The 16,430-nt window shown below is 42.3% G+C and overlaps 1 pseudogene across 1 annotated transcript; it reads right to left on the minus strand.

Annotated features, from left to right (window-relative positions):
* Nucleotides 1-950: 950 nt before the first annotated feature.
* On the minus strand, nt 951-13,825 carry LOC125516465 (uncharacterized; annotated as a pseudogene). The gene is made up of 4 exons (XR_015609217.1): nt 13,609-13,825; nt 2,496-3,593; nt 2,182-2,241; nt 951-1,248 (listed from the first exon to the last, which is right to left on the minus strand). The product of XR_015609217.1 is annotated as an uncharacterized LOC125516465 (transcript).
* Between the last annotated feature and the right edge of the window lie 2,605 nt (nt 13,826-16,430).

Raw genomic sequence — 16,430 nt, forward strand, 5'->3', positions numbered from 1 at the left:
GTGATCTTCTTCCAGTTATAAAAGGAATGCATCATATGTTACGAATAGGAAAGGATGGATAGCTTCGAGGACAGGACTCCAAACGCATCAAGTAAAAACTGAATTCTAAGTAAATGACGAATCGTTTTAGTGACCAGAGTTTGCTGCGTACTAAAAAAATCTTGTGAAAATGATGTGTCGCTTCGCTGACCTGGATCTTTACGTACTAATGAAAAACCGAGTCCCATGATTTGTTGATGGAATTGTGTGGGCGCCAGCTGTTGGGTTAGTGATGATGTGGCTGCATATAAAATCAGTTTTTGCTTAGATGGCATGGTTGCTGATGTGAACAGCTTGCATGTTGAGATAAATAAGGTAGTGGGGTGAACTTCTTAAGTATATAGGATTAGTCCTTGTATATAATAGCAGAAGTGGATTCTACAGTGCAAGGGACTTCTCATCAGATGGCCTCTTTTTTAAGAGGCTTCTAATAGAGAGGATTCTACAGGGCAAGGTTCATTCTACTTCTTTTACTAAACAAGAAGATTCATCCAATTTCCAGGTTGTAAGGGGTAACACAACGTCCCCAGCACACTGAAGCACAGGGGTATATATACATCATCTGTACGTTTCATTTCTTAAGAAATTAACTCAAATTCAGAGATGCTGTGGGACTAGAGTACACATTCAAACACACAGAAAGAATGAAACGTCATTGGCATAAGCAGAGATTGTGGGACATGAGCCAACCATGCTGAAAAATATATGTGCACACACAAAATAGTACTCCCTCCGTTTCTAAATATAAGCCCTTTTAGAGATTCCAATATGGACTACATACGGAACAAAATGAGTGAATCTACACTCTAAAATATGTCTATATACATCCGTATGTAGTCTATTGAAATCTCTAAGAAGTCTTATATTTAGAAATGGAGGGAGTATGGAATGAAAGCAAATGAACTGCAAGATTCAGCAACAGGGCCAACGCTCAAGCAAGTTCATTTCTCTTCCTGCCAGTTTGAATATTGCCTACGGAGATAAAACAACAGACAGCAGTTCACAGCTGAGAAGAATAATCCCAAGTTACTGTTGGCCAGACATGTTAATTGCTACAAGGTCACATCACATTTACCAGGGCCTGATATATAAAAGGTTAATTCCTACAAGTTCACATCAAAGGCCCTATGCGCAGCATACAGAATGGAAGAACCGACAGCAAATAGTCCATTTCTGCATCCCAGACAATGGAAATGTAATGCTTGGTACCTGCAGAGCAACCAATGCCATCAGCCAGACTGATTTGCAATATCCATTCATGGAAAAACGTTGAAACTTATCTCACAATTTTTGTTGATTCAAACAGTAAACATTAGCTTCAACATTGAGAAAATTGCGATAAAAACTCAAAACTGAATCAACTTAGCACTATTGGACAAAACTAACATGATATAAAGAGAACAGCAGTAGGAGATCAATTACTTTGTAGCGGCACACCTTCAATTCCTATTGTTAGCATATTCTCAGGTTTTTCGCTATATCTGGTCTTGTCAATTTCATCATGTGTTCAGTTCTAAAATTATTAAACATCCACAATGATCAAAATCGAAGAAAATGGACTGCACAGAAACCACACCAACAGCCAAAATTTCTTAGAAGAACAGGGCCCTGCTTGGTATCGTTTTCATTGAAAACGAAACCAACATTTGAACAGAGTGCCAGTACACGGGGAATGGCCGAATGCCTACCCAGTCAAGCACAAGGATAATTATAGTTTGGATCAGACAAACTATATTTAACTATAAATATAGACACCTTTGCTTTGCTGAGTTTCTCACAAAATTGAGATTATCTGAGAAAATATTTAACTAAACCGCTCAAGATTCGCATAATTATACAATAATAACTGCAAGCAATCATTGGGTATTATAGTGATCCTGAATGAGCAATAATGTGAAAGAAATTGCAAACCCATATTAATATAAGAAGTTTAAAGCCAAATGCTGGGGCGTTTTAGTTATCAAATGTTTGCATTGATGGAACAATAAATAAATCATCATCAAATTTGATACTAGACAGACTAATAAACAGAAAAAAAAAACTCAATGAAATGTAGCAAGCAGCAAAAACAAAAACAGGAACTACCACCGAAGGACAGGAAAGGAAACAAATTTCATCCTGCTGCTACTAACAGATAGTTACCTGCTGAGTCAATACATCAAGATAGCATGCCTATCCCAACAAATCACATTATGCCCGCGTCTACAAGAATAGGAAGTCAAAGAACCAATGAGATTCCAAGAAACAGTTAAATAGCTACAAGGCGGCACTAACTAGATATAAACATACTTCTATAATTCGAGTAAAAAATCAGTTGTATCTGATCATAATGAAATTCATAAGTATGTCAATAGGCCAGCAACAAATAAAAAAAGACTCTACTGACATCCATAGAATAAACCATATAAGTCAACAATAATAATACAAGAATATCAAATAACTTGGTTTACTTTTACCTGCAGTATAGACAGCTTCAAATGGATAATAGTGAAACCAGCGGTAAAAGCGGTAGGATTCGAGAAGTTTTTTAGACTGCAATGATTCAAAATGGACTTTGAAGACGCCGATAAATGTCCACAGTAACACCACATTGTTGTCCTCAGCAAACCCGAGTATCCTCGGGCTCTGACTCCCCTCCTTTGAATTCATGGAAAGTAGCTTGTCTAGTGCAACAGTCCTTCCCAGCACCCATGAAGCTACACCATCACAGTCCGTCTTCCTCTTCCATACTTGGACGCAGTAGTCCGACAGGAAGAGGAAACCAAGGCCACCACCCTCCGCCCGCATAACCGTGACGGAGCAAGTGTTGACATCGACGTCCACTGGCGCATGTATCACACTAAGGCTCTGCGTATCCAAATTAAACTCAAGTATTCCACAGAAATTCCCTATAAGGAACCAGTACAGGGAATTCCCAATCATCACAGAGCATATGTCATGGTAAACCCTGGTGACTACATCAGGATCGTCGGCCGGAAGCGGCGCCGAAAGGAGATTACTCCATAGAGCGGTCTCCGACGAGTACACCGAGGCCACAGCCTGTGTAAGTTGTATGTCGCTGTTGCCCACCAAGACAACCTGGAAGTGGTGGGCAACTCCGGCAGGACGAAGCACCCCTCCTTTGATCCTGGTCTCCTCATTGTCAAACCCTGGGGGGACGTCTAGGTGGTGCCGGTCACCGGTGACGGGATCCTACACCAGGAGCTGGTTCCGCCGCCAGAGGAAGATGAGCATGAGGCCATGGCGGCATCCGAGGATCACGTAGGTGTGTACGGCGGTGATGGGAAAGGGGAAGCGGGCTTGCGGCACGCGATTGGGGGCCTCCAGCGTAGGCTCGAAACGGACGGGGGAGATGTCCTCGACGAAGCAGCCGAGGAGGGGAGGGTTGCGGCGGAGAAATCGGGCGTCGGATACGATGCCGCGCCAGCGCTCGCAGACGAGGAATGCGCGGGGGAGGGAGGATGGCAGCGGGGGGAGGCGGACGAGGATCTCTGAGAGGAGGTCTTCGTCCTCCGGCGGCGCCGCCGACGAGCGGCGGCTGCGGGGCTGCTCATCTCCTCACCGATGCGGGCTCTGCTGGACTGGATGATAACGAGAAGAGGGGAAATGGAAGCCCAAAACAAGGGCTGGAGACTGAAGCCCACGAAGGTTTTTAAAATCTGTGAAAACACAGCACAGTGTGTGTGTGTTCTGCAGAATTCGGTTAGTATGAACATAGCTGATCATATATTTAGACTTCTCTTTTTAGGTGACTATAGTTCAGCCAAATATATATATCTTGGTGAACTTGCTGGGATTTCTCTTTAAACTAATTTTGAGACCCCGTGCGTACAAGGGTGGCCCTCGTGAGCACATTGGACCATTTCTTGGACAAAAGAAATGTGTTGCGCACCCCTTGGCGTTCCCCTTACGAGTCTTTGGTGGCGATGGCTGCGTTGCATGGAGTAAAGCATCGTGTGGCTTTACTACCGAAAAACCTCTTGTATCATTATTTTAAGAATTTTAAAGAATGTTAATCTTTTTAATGAAACGTTTTCTACGTGTACGGTGTGGATGTAAACTAGGTATGAACAAAATTCCATCGATGCATATTTTTGTTTGTGGGCTACTGCAGGAGGAAGGTATGTGCATAGAAAACGGATCTACTATTTGCTACTATTGGCCTACAAAACTATGTAGTGCGGAGTAGCTTGCAATTAGCGTATTTCCAAATATAATTCTACATACAATGTGGTAACGTCAAAGAGGGGAGGCACTAGACCCTTACCTCCAATTTAAGACAGTGCCGTCTCCACGAATTTGAGGCCTTGGTGCGAAATTCAAAATGTGCCCCCCCCCCCCCCCCCCCCCCAAAAAAAACGGAGAACTAAAATCCTTGTATAACTAAGTATACTCTGACATAATTATATAAATTCAAATATGCATTGTTTTGTATAATGTTTAGAAATTTATTAAATACTATTGCTAAAAGAGTAAAGGTAGTAGCGAATCAACCTGTGGTTGAGTTGGTTAGGTGGACAGTGGTATCCCCAGCCCACCAGGGTTCAAATCCTGGTGCTTGCATTATTTCTGGATTTATTTCAGAATTTTCGGCGATACGCTTTCAGTGGGAGGAGACGTTCCCGTCAACGGCTAGGCGTGTACGGCGACTTCGTAAATCTCAAGATGATATGCCGGTTCAATCTCTCGGAGGTGCTCATAGGGGTAGGGTGTGCGTGTGTACGTTCATAGGGGTGAGTGTATGCGCGTGTATATGAGCGCTTGTGTCTGTACTGATGCTCAAAAAAAAAGAGTAAAGGTAGTACTAAAGCAATAAAATGTTGTCATCTTCTCACAAGAACCATCGTATGCCTAGTATTTCCTGAAATGGAAATTCCACTTATATATTCATAACCAATCTTCTTGAAGACATCATTTTCAACTAATATTATCGTCAATGCATTATGTCTTTCTTGAAATGAAATATGCCAACATAGAAAGGTAGCACATATGTATGAATAATTGGTACTACTAGAATTAGAATCTGGATTACGAGTAGTGTGTCATATTAATCCTATTAATGTTCATTAGAACCAAGTACATGCCTAAGCGAGTAGTATAATTGTACTCGTATGATTGCATTTGATTTGGCAGGGAGATATCGAAATAACTAGAGAGAGAAAAATTGTATAAAAGAATAACCCTAATCTAGTGTACCCCGCCCATCTATTTGATCACTGACTTATGGCTAGCGTCTGACCTAGGATATATTTGTGGATGCCTTGATGAGGGTGCTGCAGTACCAAAGCCGACGGCAAAGGAAGACGCACGGCGGACTCGCGGCCAATGACTCGGGCAAGAGCTCTGACATGCGTCCAATAGCCTGACTGGGCCGGCCCATTATAGTTCAAAAATATGAAAAGGTCCAAAAATCAGGCGCACAAAGGGAGAAGATTGAACATGGGACCTCTAGGTTACAAGACCGCGTGGATAGCCACTCGAGGTGATAGTGTTTCGTGGCTACTTCCTTCTTATCAAAATATAAGACATTTTTAAGACTACTTTAGCCTATTAAAACGTCTTATATTTTGGTACATAGGTAGTAAATAGCAACGCGTTGCTATAAGAATTAGATACAAAAGTAAGTAAATTTGAAATTTCAAACATTTTTTTAAATTTGAGCAATTTCCGAAAAAATATTAATTTAAAAATATACTCTGTTTTTTAGTATACACTGAACTTTTTTCAAATAACCACTAAACATATTTTAATATACGATGATGTTTTTTTTCAAATGCACAACGAAATTTTTTTCCTGTACAGGATGAACATTTTTTACATATAGTGGACAAAAATTTGAAAAACATGAACAAAATTTTGAAATTCCAATATATATATATGTATATGTATGTATATATATATATATATATATATATATATATATATATATATATATATATATATAGGGTCGCACTATTCGTCACCCCGGGTGAGGAATAGTTATTCTTCACCCCCTTCTATTTTACCATTAATGCACCGTAATTTTACGTTCCGTAAGTTTTATCTTATTTCCGACGCAAAAAGAGACCGTAAGAAAATATATAATTGCCGTAAAAAATATTTTATGTTATGTAAAATTACAAACGTAAAAACATAGTCTAAAATACACATAAATTGTAAATTTTCTTGTCTTATGACCTATATTTTTATTTTCTTATGTCAAATTTTACGTATTGAATCAATAGGAATGTAACTATTTGAATTCCAAACGTAATTTAATTATGAAATGATCGTAAGATTACCTCGGGTGAAGAATAACTTATTCTGCACCCTGGGTGATGAACAATTTTTTCATATATATTGAACAATTTTGTAATATATGCTGAACAATTTTTAAAATATACACTGAACATTTTTGTGATATAAGTTGAACAATATTTAAATACACATTGAACATTTTGGTGATTATAGATTGAACAAATATTTAAATACACTTTGAACATTTTTATGGTATGTGCTCAATTTTTTTAGTAATATACAATAAAAATTTAAAAATAATATTTTGAACAATTCCATAATATAGGGTGAAGATTTCCTTAAATATATGATGAAACTTTTTGTGTATAAATAGACAATGAACTTTGTATAATGCATGAAAACTGAAATAAAAAGAAAATAAATATAAACATAAACACTAAAAAGAAAAAGAAACCGAAAGGAGATGAAACAACCTCGTGACTGTGGGCCGGCCCAAAGTGAGGCGTCGGGATCTCAAGCTTCAGGGTAGCCGCGTCCTTTTGACGCTCACGAGCGTCAAATAGGGATTGCCCACCCAGGCAGCAGGACGAACCAGGCCAATTTTTGCCGATTTTCTCTCCGGTCGGGGCCCCCTCGATCTTGGAGGCCCTGTGTGCAGTGCGCTCGCACAGCCTCCTCAACGGGCATAACTTAAGGTAGTGATTGTTAGGTCTCTCTAGCCCTAATTACCATTTTCATGAAAGCACCCATGCATATAACTAAGGTTTCAACACCTTGATGTTATTTAAGATGATAATTCTTTCCCACTAAGAAAAATGAGAACGATATTTTCTATATTCACGAGTGGTAGAGTAACCAAATGTAGATTTGTTCTGTAGTCCTAGAAGAGATCCTACCTAGTCTAGAAAGAAGATCGCCGGTACTTGGACACATGGGTTTACAGGAGATGATTGCTGTGTGCGTCTGGTATATTTGGTGGGAGCGCCGCCGGGAGGCAGTTAAATGAAAGAATGTTAAATCATTGAAGAGTTCAGCTTTTGCAATTCAGTCTATTGCAGCAAACCACACACCCCGCTTGTCTAAAACTACAGTGGAAAACACATGGCAGAAACCGCCAATGGGTTCATAGAGGCGTCGGGATCTCAAGCTTCAGGGTAGCCGCGTCCTTTTGACGCTCACGAGCGTAAAATAGGGATTGCCCACCCAGGCAGCAGGACGAACCAGGCCAGTTTTTGCCGATTTTCTCTCCGGTCGGGGCCCCCTCGATCTTGGAGGCCCTGTGCGCAGTGCGCTTGCACAGCCTCCTCAACGGGCATAACTTAAGGTAGTGATTGTTAGGTCCCTCTAGCCCTAATTACCATTTTCATGAAAGCACCCATGCATATAACTAGGGTTTCAACACCTTGATGTTATTTAAGATGATAATTCACTCCCACTAAGAAAAATGGGAACCATATTTTCTATATTCAGGAGTGGTAGAGTAACCAAACGTAGATTTGTTCTGTAGTCCTAGAAGAGATCCTACCTAGTCTAGAAAGAAGATCGCCGGTACTTGGACACATGGGTTTACAGGAGATGATTGCCGTGTGCGTCTGGTATATTTGGTGGGAGCGCCGCCGGGAGGCAGTTAAATGAAAGAATGTTAAATCACTGAAGAGTTCACCTTTTGCAATTCAGTCTATTGCAGCGAACCACACACCCCGCTTGTCTAAAACTACAGTGGAAAACACATGGCAGAAACCGCCAATGGGTTCATATAAACTGAACACTGACGCTTGTTTCTTTGAAAATGGAACTGGGAGAAGCAGTTGCGGGAGTACCATGCTTGATTGAACGGGTTATTAATGCATATTTAACTGAAACGCTGGCGCTGTTACAAGGTTTGAAACTGTTGACACACGAACACGTCACGTGTACCTCGATGCCAGGGGTGATGCACCGCAGCTCACGTCGAAGAAGACCCGACCGACAGCGCGATACGCAAGACAGTCGGTGGGCGCTTTTGCAGACCCGAAACCCCGCGCACCCGGGAGGGACCCCGTTAGGGAATGCGGCGGCTATGGGCTCCCTAGGTCGATTCGCTCGCCCCTAGAGCCTCGAGATTCGCAGCTCTCAAAAATGAAGAACAGCGAAGAACGAGAGAGAAAAACGGTGGAGAGATAAAACGTAGATGAAAAGTAGTATATTGATTTGTTCGATTGTGTGTTGTTCAATCGGCCGTCACCCCCAACATATATAAGAGGCGGCTGGACTTCCCTTAAAAGCAAAGGATTCATCTAGGCTTTCCTTACAAGAAAATTACATCAATTCAGGACCTAGAGTCCTAGTCCTGGTCCCACTTGGATTCAGCCCAAATCTGATCCAATCTTCCGTCTTGCTCCTTGCGCGGGCCATGGAATCTGCATATGACTTCCAATGGAGACGGTTCAAATATCAATGTTGTACGCTTCGATGAGGCCAACAATCCGTATGTTGATCACTTTTCCAAATAAGACCATCTTGAATACTCCACGGGGTCATCTTTAATTTTGAGTCGGACTCAGTCATGTAGCTGACTGGACCATCCGACTCTTGTAGCGTCTCTGCAGGTCGTATACTACGTCGGATGATGATGACTCCAAAAGCAAAGTTGACCGTTTCGACGTTACGAATAACTTTCATGTTGAACACTTCTTCATCCGAGTCCATCTAGATAATTATTTGAGCCCATCTTCAGCTTCTGGTCGGATTGGCCTTGACAGTTTCCACCCAGCAAGCTCTTTCCTGGCAAGCTTTTCAGCCCCGGCAAGGTCTTCGCCCGGCAAGCTTTTCCCCCCGGCAAGCTTTCCTCCCCGGCAAGGTTTCATACCGGCAAGCTTCTCCGCCGGCAAGCTTTTCACGCCGGCAAGCTTCTCCGCCGGCAAGCCCCCATATCGGCAAGGTTTTACCCTGGCAAGGTTTCATTCAGCCGGCAAAGGCCGAATACTTTCTTACTCAGGGGCGGCCCGCGAAGTGTTGCCTCTAACTTTTGCATACGAACCCGGATTCGTGACCATGCCAAAATCTGGTGTCAACACATGCCCCCCTGTTTTTCGGGAAAGCTTGTGTGCCGAAAAATAACTTGTATTGTGTTTGTTCTAAGGACGATGTCAACACTCCATCGGCCATTTATTTTCCTCAGGACGATAATCAGGTATCGGCCATGTCTGTGCTAAGTGCGATAGTCATATATCGGCCATTGCCCACTTAGGCTTCTTGCCACACACTTGGGTGGTATTTCTTCAAGTACTTGCCATTGAGAGCTCGAGGTAACAGTGCCCCTTGTATGGATTCCACCAAATAAGAGTTTCCGGGAACTATTCTTGCAATTCTAAAAGGACCTTCCCAACTTGGAGACCATTTCCCGAATTTTCTGTCCCTTGAACCAATCGAGAGAATTACTTTCCAGACAAGATCGCCAACTTGCAAATTCTTCAACTTAACCTTCTTATTGTAAGCCCTTGCTACCCTCAACTTGTCCCTCTCTATGGCCTTCAAAGCAGCCAAACGTTTATCGGCAACCTCATCAATATTGTCCATCATCAAGTTATAAAAGTCTACTGCCGATAAATCATTTTGTTTGGCTATTCTCAAAGCATTCAAATTCACTTCCACCGGTAAAACAGCCTCTTGACCGTATACTAGCTCATATGGAGTCACCTTCGTAGCACCATGCCTTGAGATCCTATGTGCCCACAAAGCTTCAGACAACAACTCATGCCATCTCCTTGGATTATCCTCAATCTTCTTCTTGATGAGCTTAATTAAAATTTTATTGCTAGACTCAGCTTGTCCATTGGCTTGGGCATAATATGGAGAGGAATTGAGCAATTTTATATTATAAGATTCGGCAAATTCTCTAACTTGGTGTGACATGAAAGAGAAGCCTTGATCTGTAGTCAATGTTTGAGGAATGCCGAATCTATGAATAATGTGCTCGGTTATGAATTTAATCACCTCCGTATGTGTCATGTTCTTGAGAGGTACTGCTTCAGACCATTTAGTGAAATAATCGGTTGCCACCAATACGAACCGATGCCCCTTCGAGGAAGACGGATGAATTTGTCCAATAAAGTCTAAACCCCATCCTCTGAAAGGCCACAGCTTGATAATGGGATGTAACATAGCAGCATGAGCCAACTCAATATCACCAAATTTTTGACAAGCTTCACACCCTTTGTAATATCTGAAGCAATCATTAATCATAGTCGGCCAATAAAATCCAGCATGTCGTAGCAACCATTTCATCTTGGGAGCCGATTGATGAGTGCCACAAATACCTTCATGGACCTCCCCCATAGCAACTCTCGCTTGGTCCTCGTCCAAGCACTTTAAAAGAACATCATCAACCGTTCGGCGATAGAGATCATCATCTCTCATTGTATACTTGAAAGCCATCCGCCGAACAGCCCTGTCCACCCTTCTACTAGGATCACACAAATAATCAACAATGGGTTTCATCCAGTCTTGACTTTCTCCTGCATTGAATATTTCATTAGTGGCCGAAACGGTGGGCTCCGGTTCGGCCTCCCCTACGTCGGCAAGACTAGACATCGGCTTTTCAGAAATATGAAACACGCCATGATCAACATGGTAGCCGGATTCCTGTTGTGCCAACTCATTTGCTTTCCAATTGTCATGTCTAGATATATGAGCAATGCTAAAACAATCCAAAGTAGAAATTATATCTAGACATTTATTAAGATAAACATTAAGTGATTCATCCAAACACTGAAAGACTTTGGATATTTGCTGCACCACTAGTAACGAATCACCATAAGCCTCAATATGTGTAACACCTATAGCAAGTAACATCTCTAAACCGAATAACAATGCTTCATATTCGGCTTGATTATTTGTGCAAAAATATTCTAAGCGGCATGAGGCTTTAAAAACAGCACCATGAGGAGATATGTAAACAATACCAACACCTTGGCCATTGCTACAAACCGAACCATCAAAATATAATCTCCACGGTACTAATGAGACAAGGTTTATATCAATGTCATACTTGTCATCAATCCGATGTTCAACAATAAATTTAGCAACGATTTGGCCTTTCATGGATTTTAGAGATTCATAAGCCAAATCATATTCAATCAAAGCATAAGCCCACTTGCCAATTCTACCACTAAGAATTGGCCTATGCAACATGTATTTAATGACATCGGTTTGACAAGCTACTATACAAGCACTCGGCACTAAATAATGTCTCAATTTTGTGCAAGCATAATATAAGCATAGACATAGTTTCTCAATAAATGTATACCTTGTCTCGGCGCCCAACAAGTGCCTGCTCAAATATGTAACAACATGCTCTTTTCCCTCGGTTTCTTGAGTCAAAACAGCACCAATAACTTCTTCTTCTGCTGCAATGTAAAGCCTGAAGGGTTCCCTATGCTTGGGTGCTTTCATCACCGGAGGAGTGCACAAATAATTCTTGATCATATCAAATGCTTCTTGCTGTTTTGCCCCCCAAGTGAAATCAGCATCATTCTTTAACCGAAGGATAGGAGTAAACGCATCAACCTTCCCTGACAAATTAGCTATGAACCTCCTCAAGTAATTGACCTTGCCAAGGAACTTTTGCATATCTCTCTTGCATCTTGGAGCTTCCACTTTCTGTATGGCCTCTATCTTTTTGGGATCAATCTCTATGCCATCTTCATGGATAATGAAACCCAAAAACTTACCAGCCGACACACCGAATGCACACTTTAAAGGATTCATCTTCAGTCCATACTTTTTCATTCTTTCAAAAGCTAAACGCAAATCGGCCAAGTGAGATTCAAAAACATCCGATTTGACAACAATATCATCAATATAAACTTCAAGTATGACACCGAGTAAATCATGAAAAATCAAATTCATAGCCCTTTGATATGTGGCGCCAGCATTTTTTAATCCGAATGTCATCACTGTCCACTCGAATAAACCAAGAAAACCAGGGCAGCGAAAAGCTGTCTTGGACATGTCCTCTTCGGCCATAAAAATCTGATTGTATCCGGCATTACCATCTAGAAAGCTAATAACTTTATGTCCAGAAGCATCATTAATAAGCATATCGGCTATTGGCATGGGATACTCATCTTTGGGTGTAGCCCTATTCAGATCTCTGAAGTCAATGCACACCCTCAACTTGCCGGATCCTTTCTTTTCCACTGGGACAATGTTAGAAATCCACTCGGCATACCTGCAAGGTCTAATAAAATTAGCTTTAAACAAACGACCGATCTCTTCCTTGATCCGGTCATATGTTTTTGGATTAAACTTTCTGGCCGATTGTTTATATGGTCTAAAACCAGCCTTTATAGGTAACCGATGCTCCACTAGCTCTCGGCTTAAACCTGGCATCTCATGATATTTCCACGTAAAGCAACAGACATATTCTTTCAACAGCTCGATCAACTTAGCTTTATGATCGGCTCTTAATTTTGCATTTACAAATGTCGGCCTAGGAGTTGAACCATCTCCTATATCTATCTCTTCTAATGGATCGGCCGATGTAAAACCTTGTCCTAATTTATCCATATTATCTAACTCTTCTATGGACTCATACATATCGTTCTCATTGGACCAATATTCTACAAGTCGTTTTTGTAACCACTCTGAGTTAGGATCCATTTAAGCATATCATACCTTGGAGCCGATTGCATTCAGTCGGCTTCAAAGAGACGGGCACGAAACCATTCTTGGTTGCGCTAAGAAAATCAAACTCTGAAAAGTCATGTCCCGTCAAGCAAGTAGCATTTGGGTGTTGCCAATCCACTGACGCCTCGGCCAAAGCAACACAGGCCGAGTTATCCGCATGAATGACTTCCATTTCATCATCAACCCACTGGATCAAAAACTGGTGCATAGTGGATGGCACACACTGGTTTGCATGAACCCAATCATGGCCTAGTATGACATTGTAGTTACCTTGCACCTCAGCGACAAAGAATGCGGTAGCCGAAGTATTACTTCCCACCGTGAGCTCCACATACATCACACCTTTGGCTTCAGTTTTCTCTTTGCCTTCAAATCCATTGAGCACCATGTTGGTCTTTATCAACTCTCCATCATGCAGCCCCAATTTTTTGAAGACCGAATACGGCATAAGATTCACCATAGCACCACCATCAACAAGCATCCGAGTGAGCGGTGATCCATTGATATGACCTCTGAGATATAACGGTTTCAGATGCGTTACTGGGTCTTTTGGATTCTCGAATATTGCATTTTTAGGGCCAAAATCCAGCTGAGCCACCTCCCCTTCCTCATCTACAGCTCGAAACTCAGCAAGTAAGTAATACACCATATTGATATCCATACCTTCATGAACTGGCGTAGACTCATAGTCCAACATATCATCCTCTTCTTCAAGTGCATCTGAAATTTGTCCAAGTGAAGGAGAAGTAAGAAGTGTCGCAGACGATGTAATAGCTGTCACATCGTCCTCCTTTGGTGGCGCAGGTGCTGCTGTGATAGGTGTAGAAGCGACTGCATCTTGTATTTGTTTAGGCCTCCACACTTGTTTTGTAGGCACCATGGGCCGAGTGTCATTGAACAACTTATCCCTTTGCTTCTCGGCTTCTTGTTTTGTCATCTCTTGACTCCTTAACCTCTGTAGTTTCCTCTTTTGAGTTTTTGTCAGCCCTGGAGGACACCACTTCGGCTGAGTGTATTTAGGATCTCTCATCTTTACTTGGCTGGTGTTTCCTTCAAGGTCATTAGCCGAGTGCTTTGGTGCGATAGCAAGTATCAACTCAGTCGGATTGCTATGCATAATCGGCTGTTGTATGGTGAATGTTTCGGTGCCCAAGATGAGTGAGTCGGCATCGGTTTTTTCCTTGCCTTTGCTTGACTCGACCGTTACGGCACTTGGCGACTTAACACACCATTCTTGCTTGCCGACCCTTTTTTGATTATCTTGCACTGGCCGATTAACACTATTGTTCAAACGGCCTCGTGTGGGATAAGAAAGTCTCTCATGAACGGGCCTCCTTTGTTCTGCCCAACTCGGATGAAAAGCATAAGGGGCCATTGGGGGCTGCCACCATCCTCCATTGAAGTCTCCCATGTAATATGGTACATAGGGGAGAGGCGGTACCCATGGTCCCGGCGCCCACGACCCATATGGCCTTGCATGATGCTGAAATTCTTCCCGAGGAGGTGACCTTGAGCGCTTCAAATTTGGTGACCGGTTAGAGCAAGAACCGGCTGCATGATTGGCATACTTGGACAACAACATATCAAAAGTTGGCTTGATTTTCTTGCGCTGCACTTTAGCTTCATTCGTCTTTCACTTGCCAACTTCTGGAATTTTGGGCTTGACAAATTTAACACGAGCATTTTCTTGCGCTTGCGGTTGGCCCCCGAGTGTATGATTCTTGATGGTGATTTTGATTGTCTCCTTGCCACAGGGTTGCTTGTCAAGCACAACCTGTCTCCCCAAGACCTTGTCGCCCTCCTTGTCTTTCCTGGGCTCACCAACAATGACATTAGCTTTATTAGCAGATTCGGCAACCTCCGGCCGAATGAGTAGCTTCTTTCCCTCCAAATCCATGGTATTCATCGGAAAAGGCTGTTTATCAACTTGCATCTCAGAAAAGTTCAATCGTCTGTCATTAATGGCCGATTGTATCTGCCGTCGAAAAACATTGCAATCGTTAGTAGCATGAGAAAAAGAATTATGATATTTGCAATAAGCGCGCCGTTTCAGCTCCTCAAACGGCGGTAAAGTATGAGATATTCTAATAATCTTAGCCTGTAGCAAAGCATCAAATATTTTATCACACTTAGCAATGTTAAAAGTAAACTTCATCTCTTCATCACGATTCTTATGAATCGGTTTCAGATCATTGCAAGTAAAGGGTTTGGCCTTATATGGCCAAACAAATTCAGTAGAAAAAACATCACCCTCATCGTCCGAGTGATCGCTATCATATTCCACCATATTCATCTTTGGACGATCGGCTTTGTATCTATGCACTTCTCTGAGGTCTTTGCTTCGGCTTTCCTGAGCCAAAGCCCTTTGTAAGACTTGGTTGATACTTAAGAACTCATAGCCTTCTAGCTTTTCTCTAATGGGAGTTCTCAAACCACTCAACACTAGGTCCGCCAAGTCCCTCTCGGTTATCACCAAACTAAAACACCGGTTTTTTGTTTCTCTGAATCTCTTGACGTAATCGGCGACCGATTCATCATGCTTCTGTTTAACCGATGTTAGATATGACAACTTGAGTTCATTGTCGCCGCTATAAAAGTGATCATGAAACTTCTGCTCTAGCTGCGACCAAACCCGAATGGAACCATGTGGTAAAGAAGAAAACCATGAAAATGCGGTACCAGTTAATGATAGAGGAAATAACCGCACTTTCAACTCATTTAGTGAGCCTGCTCCACCTAATTGTGCCAAGTATTGACTAACATGCTCCCATGTGGTTTTTGTGCCCTCTCCATTGAACTTAACAAAATCTGGAATCTTATATCCCGGAGGGCACTGGATGGCATCAAAGTACTCGGGGTACGGCTTTTGGTAAATCCGATTCCGAGGTAACTCAACTCCAAAATTCTCTCGAAGCATCTTAGCCATCTCCTCTCTAAGATTAGCTAGACCATCATCCACAGTGGACGATGCAACTTGTGGCAGCGGCATAGGAGGAGTAGGACTACTAGCAGTAGGTATGAACTGTGGCACGTATGTCGAACTATAGTTCGGTAATGACCGAGTGGTTGTAGCTGTAGGTAGGGTTTGGTTCGGCGTTGCCACCGAACCTGGCATGTTCATAATAGGATTGATGGGTGCAGTCACAATCTTATTTGTTTGGGTAGGATAATAAGCCATCGGCACGGGAGGCGCCGATGCAATAGTAAAGCCAGATTAGGGTTTTGCACACTAGCAGCTACACCATCATTACCACTAGACGATTGAGATGTATTCTTCTGAGCATTAGTATTTTCTATGAAAGTTTGGTAGACTAGATTGTTACCATCAGCAATACGAATTTCAATCTCAGCCCACTGCTCAGGAGAAAAGGCAGTACTTACAGAGGGTTTAACCCGCTCGGCTTGAAGAGGAGGGAACTTGATTTCTTCAATCGGAGTGATGTTGCCTTGGCAATCCTTCTTGAACTTTGCAAGGAACTCCTGCA

The sequence above is a fragment of the Triticum urartu genome, chromosome 6A (assembly GCF_056163025.1).
Source record: "Triticum urartu cultivar PI428250 chromosome 6A, HENAU_Tu73, whole genome shotgun sequence".
In the NCBI taxonomy this organism is placed as follows: Eukaryota; Viridiplantae; Streptophyta; class Magnoliopsida; order Poales; family Poaceae; genus Triticum; species Triticum urartu.